Here is a 16,238-nt window from a genome sequence, read left to right as displayed (position 1 = left end):
TATGAATTAATAAAGATTTTCGGTATTGGGGAGATGGTGCTTCTAGACAATTGCCTAAAGTATATACCGTTAAATTTGGAACAATTTCCTGCGGTTATTTATTATTTAGATTTTCCCTGATACCGGATTATATGTGCCTATTTTACATGTATAAGAAGGATAACTTTGAACCTCTTTGTCTAGTAAACAGAGAAATACATCAAGAAAAGTTTCAAGCTTATTCGAGATCGGGATCTTAGGAACATATCGTAAAGATTTCAACCATTTACTGTGCACAGCCGTCTTGGAATCTGCGACTCGGTTTTGGTAAGAAAAAACGGTAAGAAACTTTCTTAGGGGTTTTCTAAGGAACCGACCATGAATTAACGGTGCCCCCATAAGCCCCTTAAGGCGAACAATAGACATCAAATGCAAAAAGAACCAACCGGTTCGCTCCAGTTGCCTAAGCAGGATCAAGTGTGTAATACACATCCTTTGACCCTGTGCTGTAGAATAGTGATACTAAGACGATCCTTCTACTGAGTTTACAAATGGTCCGTAGCCCAAGAACACCTGCCCATACCTTTCTATCACCAACAGAAACCGATGTGTAAGACCTCGAATACCCTGTTTTTATGCGCGGCGTTTTGGACCATATCAGACGGTGCATGTTGTCGCATCAGTAGTGATAGTGTCAAGCATACAGTGTAAAGTTATCTTTTATTTCGAGAAACATTAAGGAAGATATTGTCTTATGAACAGGAAAATATTTTTTCAGTTTTGTGGAGTGAATTGATGACTTTTTTTAAAATTTTTAACGCTGCTGTTACATTTCCGCTGTAACTTGGGGGAAAAAAGGCATTGCCAATGAGGAAGCTGAAGGTGGATAGAATAACCTAGTGATACTTTGTCTAAGAATACCACACTTTATTGTCACTATTATGCACCGGTGAGATACAGAGCACGTTACCAGAAAACACACAACTCAGGAAGAGAGTGGTTCAAATGGCTCTGAGCACTATGCGACTTAACATCTCTGGTCATCAGTCGCCTAGAACTTAGAACTAATTAAACCTAACTAACCTAAGGACATCACACACATCCATGCCCGAGGCAGGACTCGAACCTGCGACAGGAAGAGAGTGGTAACAGCCATAACAGAGATCGTTATTTAGTTTAAAGATAAAAACATGTTCGTGGTTGCCACAGACGATATGTCAGACAAAGTTGACCCTGACAGTAGATGTCACCACACCGATGTAGGATTTCTTATACAGCGTTGATGGTTTTTTTTTCCTTTCTTTTACATATTTTATGTCATTTGGAAGCTGTGTTTTCATACTTTTGTGTTAAAACTCATACATGTGTCGTAATGGTGCAGTGTAACAGGACGTTGTATCAACTATCCTGTTCCACTGTTGGTATTTGTACCAGCTAAAGACGATCGTGACGGCGGATTTTGCTAACAGGCGTCCAAGAAGTATCTGGGATCCTTAAATCCAGTTCTATTATTTATAACACCAGTACATATTCATCTTCTAATTGCGGACGCATCGTCAAGCTGTTCGAGATCATCATCTAATTTAATAAGTTTTCCTAGTGGTTTAGTCATTATAATAACGCTGCATAAGAAATGCGTAGATATTGTGCGCCCCGGTCTGTGTTTGTTCAGAGGGTGCGTTCGCCACAGCATGAGGGGCAGTAGCGAGCAGTCGCATCATGTGCGGCCTTTACTTGCTCTACGAAGCTATACACCGATGAGCCAAAACAGTGTGTTTGATAGCGTGTTGTTCCACTTTTCAGACACAGTCCAACAGAGATACTGCTTGGCATGGATTCTACAAGTCCTCGATAGGATTCCAAAAGCATGTGGCACCAGATGTTCTACGCACAAGCTAAGCAATTCCCGCAAATTACGGGATGATGGTTTAAAGGCACGCAGCTCGCGCCCGACTTGTGTTCCAATGGGTACATATCAGGCACGTTTACTGGCCAAGACATCAATGTGAGTTCACTACAGTGCCCCTCAAACCACTGTAGACCTTGCAACACAGACACTGGAAGATGTCACCGCCGCAGCGGGAGACTGCAAGCACGAAGCGAAGCAGTTGGTCCACAATAATGTTCACATTGTTCACTGCTGTCATGCTGCCTTCGATTACCACAACAGATCCCTTGGAAGCCCAATTCAATGTAACTCATTGCACAGTTCTGCCCTCAACGACCTGCGTCTGTGATGTGGTGCATGTTCAGTAAAGCCATTCTCCTGAATGACGGTGTGTAAGGATCCAACCATCGGCCTAGCGTAAGAACAAATGCGATTCATTCGTCAGTCGACGTGTTTTTACTGATCTGCGGTGAAAACTTGAAGTGATGCTGAGCCCCTGTGCCCTCTGCAATCATGACTGACGATGTCGTTGAGTCAACACAGGAACACGTAGGGTCGTGTGATGCGGAGCTCCATGTTCAACAATGGCGCGTTCCGAAACACGTGTACCTGCACCATCATTGTACTCTGTCGTAAAAGATCTGCCACGAATTGCTGCCTGTCCTGGATTACACATTAGGGGATCCTCCGACCTCTACGTTTTGATGTGAGGTGGACGCCCAATATCGTACGGCCTATTCGGCATTTCACCATCCTTCAACCACTTTCCATAGGTGTTCAGGACAGCAGTACGCCAACGGGCACACAGCTTACCCGTTTCAGAGATTCTCGTTTCCAGCCGCAGCGTCGCAACAATGGCGTCACAACAATCCTTTGTCAGAACCGCTTATATCAGTGGATTTTCGCATTTGCGGCCCGAATCTCCAGTATAATTACTGCCCATTCGTCTCTCTTCCGCTTACGATCTTTCCTTACTGCGTCACGTGCCCGCAACACCATCAAGAAGTATTCAACCTCGCGGTGGACAGTGGTCGAAATGTTTTGGCTCATCAGTGTATGTATACTTTGACACTCCGAGTTGGCGATATCATGGACGGCTTAGGGTAAGAGGGCCGCCGACAATGTCAAAAGGGGGCCCAAAACAAATGAATCACTTTTATGTAATTAAGAACTTTGATGTACGACCAAAGTGTTAGACGTCATGAATCAGAATGTGTTAATGTTTGGTTAAACTATTTTGAGTTGCTATCACCGAAATCCGTCATTGTGAGACTGGAAGACTTTGAAAACAGAGAAGTCCAAACGAGAGTTCAGAATTTATTCAGAAACTCGAAGTAGTCGTCGTGATCTCACATTTCAGCATCAGCCAGCAAGGATCAAAGTCCAGAAAAAAGGAAATTCTCATACGGCAGTGGGACGGGTAGCTGGACCACCAGAACAATTTCTAAAGACGACCGCTCATCATCGAGATTTATAACAGGTAACTGACAGATCTCACATGGCGAGAACATACCAAGTGCAGACAGCAGCTGAAGAACAGCACAGCAAACCCATCATTTTCATTGTAATGTTGAAAAGGTGCTAGGAACTGTGGTGTAATTCATTCAGTTTCTAACGGAGAGATATCAGGAAAGGGAGACATGCCTGCAAACACCAGGCTTAACACAGAGATTTAGGCTCATATTGTTAGGAAGTAATTTGAGTGTAATTTTCCTGCGAAAACGAAAATTTTATTACTGAAATAGACTTAGAAAAATTTCAAAGCCTCCTCCCACCCCCCCGGTCGCCCAGCCTTCACTCTATAGTTACTTGTTGTGAAGGATTAGAGCTCCATCAACTGAGCAGGCATTTCCATATACACTGAAGAGCCAAATTAACTGATATAGGCAAACTTATTCAAATACAGAGATACATAAACAGGCAGAATGCCGCGCTGCGGCCGCAACGCATATATATAAGGTAAGTATCTGACGCAGTTGTTGGGCCGGTTACTTCTGCTACAATGGCAGGTTATCAACATTTAAGTGAGTTTGAATGCGGTTTATAGCCGGCGCACGAGCAATGGGACACAGCATCCCCGAAGTAGTGATGAGGTGGGGAATTTTTCCGTATCACCATTTCACGAGTGTACCGTGAATATAAGGAATCGGGCAAAACATCAAATCTTCCCGCTGCGCCCAGAAAAATATCCTGCAAGAACGGGACCAACGACGACGGAAGAGAATTGTTCAATGTGACAGAAGTGCAACCCTTCCGAAAATTGCTGCAGATTTCAAGGCTGGGCCATCAACAAGTGTCAGCGTGCGATCCATTCAACGAAACATCATCGATACAAGCTTTCGGAGCCGAAGGTCCAGTCGGCTATCCTTAATGACTTCACGACACAATACTTTAAGCCTCGCTTGGGCTCGTCAACAACGACATTGGACTGTTGATGACTGGAAACATGTTGTCTAGTCGGACGAGTTTCGCTTCAAATTGTATCGAGCGGATGTGCGCGCACGGGTTGGAGACTACCTCATGAATTCATGAGCCCTGCATTTCAGCAGGGAACTATTCAAGCTGGTGCAGGCTCTGTAATGGTATGGGGAGTGTGCAGCTGGAGTGAGATGGGACCCCTGATACGTCTAGATACGACTCTGACAGGTGACACGTACGTAAGCATCTTGTTTGATCACCTGCATCCATTTATGTCCATTGTGTATTCCGAAGGACTTGGGCAATTCCAGCAAGGCAATGCGACACCCCCCAAGTTCATAATTGCTACAGAGTGGCTGCAGGAACATTCTTCTGCGTTTAAACACTTCCGCTGGCCACCAAACTCCCCAGAAATGAACATTATTGAGTATATCTGAGATGCTTTGCAACTTGCTGTTCAAAATGGTTCAAATGGCTCTGAGCACTATGGGACTTAATATCTCAGGTCATCAGTCCCCTAGAACTTAGAACTACTTAAACCTAACTAACCTAAGGACATCACAAACATCCATGACCGAGGCAACCTGCGACCGTAGCAGTCGCGTGGTTCCGGACTGAAGCGCCTCAACTTGCTGTTCAGAAGAGATGTCCACACCTTTGTATTCTTACGGATTTGTGTACATCCCTGCAGGATCCATAGTGGCGGTTCTCTCCATCACTACTTCAGACATTAGTCAAGTCCATGCCACATCGTGTTGTGTCACTTCTGCGTAAGGTGTACCAGTCTCGTTGGCTCTTCAGTGTAAAAAGTACTACAAACAACGTACTTTGCAGTTATATATAAAGTCCCCATACTCTTCGTTCAGTTCCATTTAAGACAATTGGAACTCACAGTGAAATAATGCATGCGACATCAGAAATTTTACTATTCATACCAAAAATATCTTGACGTGCTGCATACTTCCAAATTTAGCACAAAGAGCTTCTTGATGTACTTAAAAATGAATTCTATCTGTCGATCGTTGTGATTATTTGGTCTTTCATTGTTAAGTAAATCTTTAAATTATTTCTGTAATATCGTTTTCTAGAAAATTTGCAGTACCTGTCACTTACGCGACAGTATATTATATACTGAGAATTCTCATCATTTCTTCTGTCATGCCCGTTAATTTTGAAGGGCTTGTGATTTTAGATCACTTGACTGCCTCTTTTCGTGCAAACATCAACTGGACCAGTTAACGTCCTTCATACAACCAACAAATAGCGAGGGGTAAACTGCGCTGACACCATGATTATGCCGAACTGAAGAACGTTGTGGCGACCGAAAAATGCCGCACCGCAATGCTAAATGAAATGTCGCATGTCGCGCTGTACCCAGCACTTCCGGGAAGGAACAAGCAAAAGCGATACAGGCGCCACGGCGGTTGCCCCCCCCCCCGTCGGGCATGGTTATGTGTGTTGTCCTTAGCGTAAATTAGTTTAAGTTAGATTCAGTAGTGTGTAAGCCGATGATACTAGTTTGTCAAATGTTCAGTAAGTTGAAGCAATCTCACATCATCAATAATAAAGAGAAAAATTGTCAGTTAACAAAGCAGTTTTATGAAGTTAAGAAATCAAACACCCAAAAGAAAGCGTGTGCTGCATTTATATTAGCTATAGCTTGCAAGCAACATAAAACAACGAAAAGAAAGAAATGGTTCCGGTAGTGGTTGAAACAGAGAAGCATCTACGTCTACATCTACATCCATACTCTGCAAATCACCTTACGTTGCATGGCAGAGGCTATATCCCTTTGTACCAGTTACTAGGATTTCTTCCCTTTCGATTTACATACGGGGCGCAGGAAGAATCATTATTTGCAGTAATTATTCTAATCATATCCCCACAATCCTTTGTGACCAATACATAGGGAGTTATAGTATATCACCAGAATAATCATTTAAAGCCAGTTCTTGAAAGTCTCCGGCCATCCTGATTTAGGTTTTCCGTGATTTCCCTAAATCGCTTCAGGCAAATGCCGGGATGGTTCCTTTGAAAGGGCACGGCCGATTTCCTTCCCAATCCTTCCCTAACCCGAGCTTGCGCTCTGTCTCTAATGACCTCGTTGTCGACGGGACGTTAAACACTAACCACCACCACCACCACCAGTTCTTGAAAATTTTTGAATAGACTTTATTCGGATAGTTTATATCTGTCTTCAAGAGTCTGCTAGTTCAATTCATTCAGCATCTTCGTGACACTCTCCCATGCATTTAACAAACATGTCACCATTCTTGCTGCCATTCTCTGTATACATTCAATATCCCCTCTTAGTCCTATCTGATAGGGTCCCACACACTTGAGCAATATTCTGCAACCGGTCACATGAGTGATTTGGAAGCAATCTCTTTTGTAGACTAATTGCACATCTCCAGTATTCTACCAATGCACTGAAGTCTACCACCTGCTTTACCCACGACTGAACCTATGTGATCATTCCATTCCATGTCCCTACAAAGTGTTACACCCAGGTATTTGTATAAGTTGATTACAACAGTGACTCAGCGATATTATCGTCGTAGGATACTACATTTTTTCGTTTTGTGAAGAGCACAATTTTACATTTCTGAACACTTAGAGCAAGTTGCAAATCTCTGCGCCACACTGAAGTCATATCACGATATGACGGAATATTTACGCACCTTCTCTCAGATAATACTTCATTGTAAATAACTGCGTCATCTGCAGAAGCCTGATTTTACTGTTAGGTCATTAATACACAACATGAGCAGCAAGGGTCCCAACACTTCCCTGGGACACACCCAAAGTTGCTTCTACACCTTACGATGACCTTCGTCCAAGATAATTGCTGTGTCCTCCCTACCAAAAGGCCGAGGCATAAATTTCACTTGATTCCCACGTAATCGCACTTTTGACAATAAGCATAGATGCGGTACTGAGTCAAATGTCTACGCAAATCAAGAATTACTGCATCTGTCCAGTGCCTTGATCCAAAACTTCCATTATGTCATGCAAGAAAAGTACGAGTAAGGTTTCACATGATCGATGTTTCCAAAATCTATGTTGGTAGGCATTGAGGAGGTCATTCTGTTCGAGATGCCATACTATGTTTGAGCTCAGAATGTTGTCTAAGATTCTATAACAAACTAATGTAAAGGATATTGGACGGTAGTTTTGCTGATCACGTGTACTGCCTTTCTTTTAATCAGGTGTGACCTGTGCTTTTTTCCAATCAATGGGCACGGTTTTTCGTCCTAGGAAGCTACAATAGATCAACGTTAGAAGAGGGTCTAACTCAGCCACAAATTCAGTATGGAATGTAACAGGGATTACATCGGGTCCTGGACCTTTGTTCAGATTTAACTATTTCATCTGTTTCTCAACACCACTGATACTAATACTTATTTTATCCATCTTTCCAGTGGTACAAGGATTAAACTGGGGCAGTTCTCCATGGTTTTCCTTTGTAAAGGAACATTTGAAAATGGAGTTAAGCATTTCAGCTTTTGCTTTGCTATCCTAAATTTCAGTTCCTGTCTCATTCGCTTGGGACTGTACACTAACTCTTATGGCACTAACACTCTTTACATACGACCAGAATTTCTTTTGATTTTGTGAAATGTCATTTGACAATATTCTGCTGCAGTAGTCATTGAAGACACCATGCATTGTTATCTTGACAGCCGAACACGTTTCATTCAGCATCTCTCTATCTATAGTCCTACGTTTCGTTTTACATCTATTATGCAGTAATCTCTATTTCTTTAAAAGTTTCTTTAGAGTGCCTGTATACCGCAGTGGTTCCTACCCATTATGAATTGTTCTCCTGGGTACATATCTATCCAGTGCATGATCATGTTCCTTGTTGAGATATGACACTATTCACTTTTTATGTAGTTTATTGAACATATACATCTTTCTGTTTGGTATAGATGGTCTTTGTACTTTGGTAATAATTGTTGCATTAATGACGTCATGGTCACTGATACCAGTTGTGATGTGGACATCCTCGCAGAGGTCAGGTCTGTTTGTTGCCATTAGATCCAATATCTCCCCACCAGAAGTGGGGTTCCTAACTATCTGCTCTAGGTAGCTTTCAGAGATGTCATTTAATACTGTTTCACAGGATGTCTTATCACTCTCACTACTAACAGAACTGTAATTCACTCAGTTCATTGTTGGAAGATTAAAGTCTCCACTAATGATTACAGTACGATTGGGGAATTTACGTACAATTGAAAGCTCTCTAAAGTTTTTGCTTACATCAGAAGATAAGTCAGGTGGGCAATAGAAGAATCCAATTATCATTTTATGCACACCCCTGATACTGAGTCTTGCCCAAATAGTCTCACAAGCAGCTTTACTTTCTGTCTCAGTGGATTTGAGTTCCTTGTCTACTCTGACAAATACACCACGTCTATTTCCTATTTGCCTATCTTTGGGATACACACTTAAATTTTCCCCAAAAATCTCACTGCTTTCAATCTCAGGTTTCAATCAGCTTTCTGTAGCGAGTATTATGTGAGCTTTACTGCTTTTCATGCGTCCTCCAAACTCTGGCACTTCGTTGCAAATGCTTCATAAGTTTACCATTAGGATTTTAATACTTTCGCCTGTGGGAGGCATTTCTTTCGATCTTACTCTGATACCTCTGGGTTTCCTACAGCTGTCGTTATCTGGATTGGGTGGAGAGTCATATAATCTAAAACGAACCCTTGTGTGCGCTGTGCCCACAGTCATCTACCTGAGTAGCAGCCTATGAGGTATAGTGCACATCTGGCCCATTTAAGGGGACCCTAAAATTCCCAACCCTATAGCGCAAGTACAGGAAGTCACAATTTAGCCTGTCACAGCCTCTTCGAAGTCTCTGGTTCAGTCCTTCCACTCGACTCAGAACCAAAGGGTCGCGATCAGTTCCAGGGAGAATGCTGCAAATTGTAAACTTTGTTGAAACTCCACACGCAAAGCTGGTCTCCTCAATCTTCTCTGCCAGTCACTGGAATGACCCAAGAGTGACCTCAGAGCCCAGGCGAGAGGCATCATTTGTTCCACTGTGAGCCACAATCTGCAGTTGGTTGCATCCTGCTCCCTCAATGGCTGGCAGAATATCATCTTCAACATGTTGAATCAAGCCCCCTCCCCCCCCCCCCCCCCCCCCGGCATACACACTGAGTGCACCTGGCATCCTTTCTTGACCCTTGCTGCCATTTCCCTAAGGCGTACCATCATTCGCCGTAAGTTTGAACTGTCAGCAATTAACAGACCCCTACCATTTTGCGTTTGTCTCCTCCTGACACCAGACAAAACATGTTTCCCCAAAACATGTGAGTGAGTCCCACTGGCTCTGTCTCAGTTAAAGACAGCTCCTCAGACTTGGTGGTTAGGGGGATCGGTACAACATCCTGAGTCATCCCTGGTCTCTGTTCAACCTGTACACGACACCTAGATCTACCATTGACATGCCCACAGTCAAATGTGTACTGACAGATCCTGTACTTTCTGCAGAGGAAATAGCATCCACAGGTACACAACTTTTGGGAACTCTTCCAACACACCAATTTGCAGCAGCACCCAATCATTTGATAGTAGTCTGGGGGATTTCCAGCTGCTTACAAACGTCAACCAACTCATCCCGCATTTGAGAATAGATTTCACAGTGGGTCTGCAGTTTGGCTGGTGCAATGTATTACAAAGCAGTGAACAAATAACTTTAAATTAAATCTACTGACTATCTTTTAATCTGTTGAGCTAAAAACTAGCTAATTTCCTATAAGAATTGAAGCAGATACACAAAACGAGATTTCTATTAAGTCAACCCAAAAACCTCGAACGTTTTTATGTTAATTGTAGCAAATTCGAAAAGAGAATTAATTTACGATGAATGCAGATAATACACTGAAGAACCAAAGAAACTGGTTCGCCTGCCTAATATCGTGTAGGGCCCCCGTGAGCACTCAGAAGTGCCGCAGCACAGCGTGACATGGATTCGACTAATGTCTGAAGTAGTGCTGAAGGAAACTGACACCATGAATCCTGCAGGGCTATCCATAAATCCGTTGTAGCAATAGTAATCGATCTAACAACTACACCAGACACTTGTCTTGGTGTGCTGGGCAGGAAATCGCTTATCTGTTAGAAATCACAGTGATTGAGAAGTCACAGATATCACAGTAACAAATTTACAAAATCTAACTGCGATTTCAGTCACAGTTAGCAGTCGCAAGTAGCATTTCACAATAAACGCCGTGAGCCATCTGTTGGCCGAATTCCATACTGCTTTCTGCGATTTCAGTGACAAATCGCAACTAAGAGTCGCAAGTAGCAACTAAAAAGCGCAGATAACAGTGCCATCTGTTGGCCAAAGTTCGTACTACGCTCATCTCTGCGACACGCTATCGAGTCTAACTGCGATTTCTGTGACAAGTCGCAACTAAGAGTCGCAAGTAGCAACTAAAAAGCGCAGTTAGCAGTGCCATCTGTTGAGCAAAGCTCATACTATGCTATTCGCTACCGAGTCAAACTGCTTTTTCCGTGACAAATCGCAACTAAGAGTCACAAGTAGCAACTAAAAAGCGCACTTAACGTTCTTTTCCTAGTGCCATCTGTTGAACGACGTACGTACTTCGTTATAAGAGCCTTGTGCCTCACGAGATCGGTGTGCTGTGTGTGCGTATGAAGGACTTATTTCATTAGTGCTACAAGTCCATTTTTGTTCATTTTGAGATACGGAGTCGTAAAGTTAAATGAGCGCTGAAAAATCTACAGTTGAGATACCAGAAATATTCAAGCATATGGCTTCTTCTAGAAATGAACCTTTATTAATGTTTGTTTGGATCATTAATTTCAGAGGCATTATAGACAGAAAAGTGGAGGTAATGGACTTGTACCACTATTGAAATAAGCCCTTCACATTATATGACGACATGCACATTCAGCATCAGTTATGATTGGTCAAACACAGCTGTGACTCTGAATGTATTATATTAATAAGAAGAAACATTGCCTTTTTCTCTTGAAAATATCAAGTAACGTAACAAATGTGATTCTGCTTCCAATATGACAATTTTGGTTAATACTCCGCAGGTCTACAGGACTTTGCAATGTTAACACAGCAGAACTCAGACATCTGTATAAGTGTAGTGAAATAAAAACAGCATTATTAAGTCATATGAATGCCTCACTTTTACTCCGGCACAGTTCAAGACTCGGGATAAAACTTTTGCCCCTGGTGTTCTACATGGCAACTTCACACACACGAACTATTTGCCGACACTACAACCACCTACATAAGTAAGCTTTTCCTGTGTTACTTTCAAGTACTGCACTTAAGCTATTCCTGATTTAACTGGAAGATCTGTACTTCCCACTTTCATATCAACAGCCTCAAAATGCATATTCTATACCTCGGGCTATGTTACAGGTCAGTGTCACACCAAGATTGCAGAGGAGGGGGGGGGGGGGGGGGGGGGGGGGGGGCGGCGGCATGTCACTCTTCAACTAGTGTTTAACAGTAAATATATGGCGATATGGCGGAAAATTACGGGTATAGGACGGCTTAAACATGTGGAAAATGAGATTTTCATTATTCAATCACTGTATTTAACATATATTATTCCTTTAAAATCGCATAACAACTTCAATAAAACACAGTTTAATCACTCATCTGCACACGTATTTCACAATTATGTCACTTATAAACTGCAAATCCTCTAAGAGCTGTCTTGAATCTTCACAAGTCTCTCTCAATAGCCTTGATGTGGATAGATACGTACAGCAACCAGTAATCAAGAGTCAGAACTGTGTCTGCAAAATCACAAGGATTATTAAACAATTTTTGCTGTCACTAATTACAAGCAACATAATTGACAGAGTAGATTGCTAATATTTGCTGTAATGAAAGCCACTCAATGGGGTATATTTCACATTTGCAAGAACGATCTCACTGAAGTAATTAAGTTCATCGAAACACTTAGAAACTAACCTCTCGTCTGACGAAAACGGTCTAAAGACGCAGTGGCAATTTCTCCAGATCTGTTGACAATGATATTTTGAGTTATCAATTTACTGAGTGACTGAAATGTAGTTCGGGTACCTGTGAACATAACAATATGTTAGAATTCATTTCTAAACACGAACTATTACGCTACTGTATGGCTACTTACGTATTAATTACACTATTAATATTTTCACAGTTGTTTCTTTAACACATAATTAAAGCCAACGGAAGAACAAACGTAAAACTTACTTACCAATGACAGATTTGTTGAGATGCAATTTTCTGTGTGGGCAGATGTAACTTTTTCACATGGTGGTAAGTCGCAGAAATCGCAGAAGTAGCAGAAGTCGCAGAAGTAGCAGAAATCGCAGAAGTAGCAGAAGTCACAAAAATCGCAGAAGTAGCAGAAGTCACAGAAATCGCGGAAGTAGCAGAAATCGCAGAAATAGCAGTGGCGGAGGGATACGTGACCTAGGTTCCTTAACTGCGACAAATCACAGTTAAGAATAGCAGATACTGAAAAGTAGCATTCACAGAAATCACTGATATCGGAAAATCGCAGTTTAGCCCATCACTATCGTCTTGTGTAGGCGTTGCCGACCGCCTCGCCGTTTTCGGCCTGTTTACATATCTCTGTATTTGAAATACGCATGCTTATACTACTTTCCTTGGCGCTTCAGTGTATATATGGTTACTCCTCTTCAAGGGAAAACTAGATGTGACACCATATGTTAGAAGATATGCTCCAGTAACTAAATCACAAACCCCGATTTATTACAGATTGTTCATAGATTATGCAAAGGACAATGGTAGATTCCGAGAATTCTCAAAAAAGCACGTTTATTTGCGCTGATATACAATGAAATTAAAGGGTGATGTACGCTTTTGGCGGAACACTCGAAGCGCTAACTTACGAAAATATAGTTTTGTAAGCGTCCAAAAATTCTGAAACTAACCTATTTCTCATGTAATTGTGCAACGAAATTAGCGAAAGATTGTTTTGAACGAGGATAGGTGTACTGACCTCAAAAATTTTGGAAGAGCACAATTTAGTTTAAGCTTAAAATTACGTTAATAGTACTAGATTGCCGTGGCAATCGCGAATGTTCAAAATACGGGTATTAATACAATCAATGAAAGATTATGCAGAAGAAGCGACGGGGACAGTAAAATATGCGAATCTAGAACTTGAAATCGGCACATGGTCTTTTACAAGCGGCCTCACACAAGTAAAATTCGTAAATTAGCTTTTATAAATAAATAATCGTGTGTATTTTACGGATTTTTCACGTGGTTGATTCTGTGCACATTTCTACACTGGCACGCCAAAGAAGAACACTGCAGCGTAAGTTTATCTCGATCAAAAACGTTAAAATGTGCAGCACCCATTTTACAGTGATATATACAGTGCTTACCCCTGTATAGATTATTAAAATTGAAAAATTCAATGTATAATACGAAACGCACCAAGGCGAATTTCATTTACTTTCCTTGGGCGAACTGAAAACATAGACAATGCACACTAACGCCGTTTGGTTCACTGTTGAAGTTCTGTCAACATATTGATGAATGATATTGTCAAACCGTCAATGCTTCATTGACGATAATGAGCATATTAAACGGCCATGAATACTACTCGTCAATATTTTTAGTATTGACAATACGAACCCCCAGACGGTTAATATATTGACGGTTTGACAATTATTATTGAACGTGTGAGGACCTCTTAAATTGGGCCGTGCATCTGTGGCATTATGATGTGTGGCTACTCGTATGACGCCTGTTCTGATTGGCTGCTCAGTAGAAGTCAAGCAGTTGTTATTGTGGCTTGTCACTTGTCAGCTTTTAAATTTCATCCTCTAGGTAATAAATATGCGAGAAAAAGTAACAAACATGTATGAAGGGAATACGGACATTAATTCTGTGACAAAATAAATGGCATGCTTTCATTATTGTAATTGGTTGGGGCTTACGAAGCAGTTCACCAACATCTTGTTATGATTATGTTCTTGTAATTTGTTTATGGCAGTGTTGCATTAATTTAATGTTATTTACTGACACTTTTAAAATGATTTAATTCCTTAGCGGAACGATTGAATCACAGCTGGCGGCTTTAATAATGATTTAGGATAACGGTGAATTATGTACGTAATGGTGTTAAGGTTAGTTTTCGAATTGCGACGAGGAAGTAATTAAGTTTTCCGTCTGTGATTTGGTCCACTTTATGTGCGTATACTGCACATCACTTACCGGTATGAAAAATACTATGTCCAACTGTATTTATATTATAAAGTGCTTACCAAATTCGCTCCGCCCGAGAAAATTTGTATTATATCTTCCGTGACACCTTGAAAGAAAAGGCTTGGTTGTGATGTATTACCTGTAGTTGATACAGCAGTTTACGCTTTTATCCCCAGTGAGACTAGAGGCGATTGTTTAATGCTTTGTGATGACGATAAAAGGAGGACAGTGAAGTGCAAACCGTCACAATTTGGTTATGTTGATTTGCTTACCCGTTGTGAAGCGATAACTTTTCTACAGGACGATAAGGGACAAGAAGAACGTTTGCTATGAACTAAAGTATCGCTACCCCTGATCGTACAATGGGAAGTTTTATCGTATTCCTTAATACTTCCGATTTATGTTACCACAGACACATCATTTTAGGGAATGTTTATGCGGGCATGAAATAAATAGCTGTAGAAAGTATTCACTCTGCTGTGTGTATTCAGAATCGTTTGAGTATTCGTATACAGTAGTTCACTCAGCTGCGTAGACCTGCAAATTGTGTGTAAACAAATTTCTATGTAGTTTTGTGGCACAGCTGTGGGTGTGGATGTAATTAAATTCTTTTTTAAAGAAAGGTAGTTTGCCTAGGATGTGCTGCTAGGGTGAGTGTAATGATCACTGAAAACGGGTACTTCATGACATCAGAACTTACAGAAAATTTAACAAGGGTATGCATTTAAGAGGGAGGCATTTCACTAAATCAGTTTTGTATGAAAGAAACGTGTAACAAATGTTTTTATGGCATTGCTGTTGTTGTGTTTCTGTGACATTGCAATGTGTGTGGACGGTTATATCTGGGTTTTTTTTAGTGGAAAGATTATGATTCAAGTATGGCAGTGGCGTCTTGATATTGAATGTAGATCTATAGATCTATAAATGTGGTCAAGGAATGTCTCAAAGAAATGGCTGCTAGTTGATCTTATAGCTTGTATGATTGTGTCCCATTAAACATTTCCATTCCTTTCCTTAGTTGCTGGCAAATGTGGTGAAAGCCTTTATTATATAATCTCAGAGAAACAGCTGTATGAAAAACACACGTTAAATTGTCTGATATAAATGTTCTTCGCAAACTGTTGAACAGTCCACAGGGTCAAATGTTCCTTTTATTTTTGAAGTGCTGCATGTGTGGTTAGGAAGTACAAATTCTGTTCTGTTATTATGTAAATCAATAAGAACATGATAGTAAACCTTTCAGTTTGTAGTATAATCCAAGATTCAGATGTGAGCCCCTCAGTTTATAGTTTCCACCAAGATATTCCTAAATTAAATCTACAAACACTAAACTTGCAAAAGATTGAAACATCCTTTTGTATCCTTTTCCTCATCTGTGAAGTTGAGGTTGCCTGTGGTAAGTGGTTTTAATTGGCAAATTCACTTTACACGTCAGTTGCTTAGAAGTGGTGAAGTTAAGTTCTTGGAGAAAAATGAATATACAGTTCTCACAATGCTCAGAGTTGGATAGTGTAACATAAGCATTTGCTAAAAAGAAACAGCAGTCTCTAATCATTTGTTTCCATTGCATCCAGTTTTGATTTTCTATAATTTTGAGATCACATGTTCTTTGTAACGTGGAAATTGTAAAACAGTTCATGTGTGTTCCTCTGCCAGAGTTAAATTTATTTCTTGTGTTGGCACATATGCTGCGGTCAGTAGTGTACTGAAAATACT

General features: G+C 41.1%; 1 protein-coding gene and 1 long non-coding RNA gene across 5 annotated transcripts in view; one reads left to right on the top strand and one right to left on the bottom strand.

Moving 5' to 3' along the window:
• Window positions 1-11,915: 11,915 nt before the first annotated feature.
• On the bottom strand, window positions 11,916-12,746 carry LOC126272154 (uncharacterized). Its single transcript, XR_007549186.1, has 3 exons — window positions 12,535-12,746; window positions 12,267-12,377; window positions 11,916-12,088 (listed from the first exon to the last, which is right to left on the bottom strand). It is a non-coding gene; the product is annotated as an uncharacterized LOC126272154 (long non-coding RNA).
• A 1,080-nt stretch (window positions 12,747-13,826) lies between these two features.
• LOC126272153 (transcription factor MafB-like) overlaps window positions 13,827-16,238 on the top strand; it is an 87,740-nt gene continuing 85,328 nt past the window's right edge. Inside the window, exon 1 of one of the 4 annotated variants that reach the window (XM_049974779.1) lies at window positions 13,827-14,144. The gene's annotated coding sequence lies outside the window, so the exon portion shown is untranslated. The other 3 variants (XM_049974782.1, XM_049974780.1, XM_049974781.1) reach the window with 3 other exon arrangements.

This window comes from Schistocerca gregaria, chromosome 5, assembly GCF_023897955.1.
Source record: "Schistocerca gregaria isolate iqSchGreg1 chromosome 5, iqSchGreg1.2, whole genome shotgun sequence".
NCBI lineage: Eukaryota > Metazoa > Arthropoda > Insecta > Orthoptera > Acrididae > Schistocerca > Schistocerca gregaria.
Note: the sequence above shows the minus strand (reverse complement) of the source record. Positions and strands in the feature narration are given on the sequence as shown.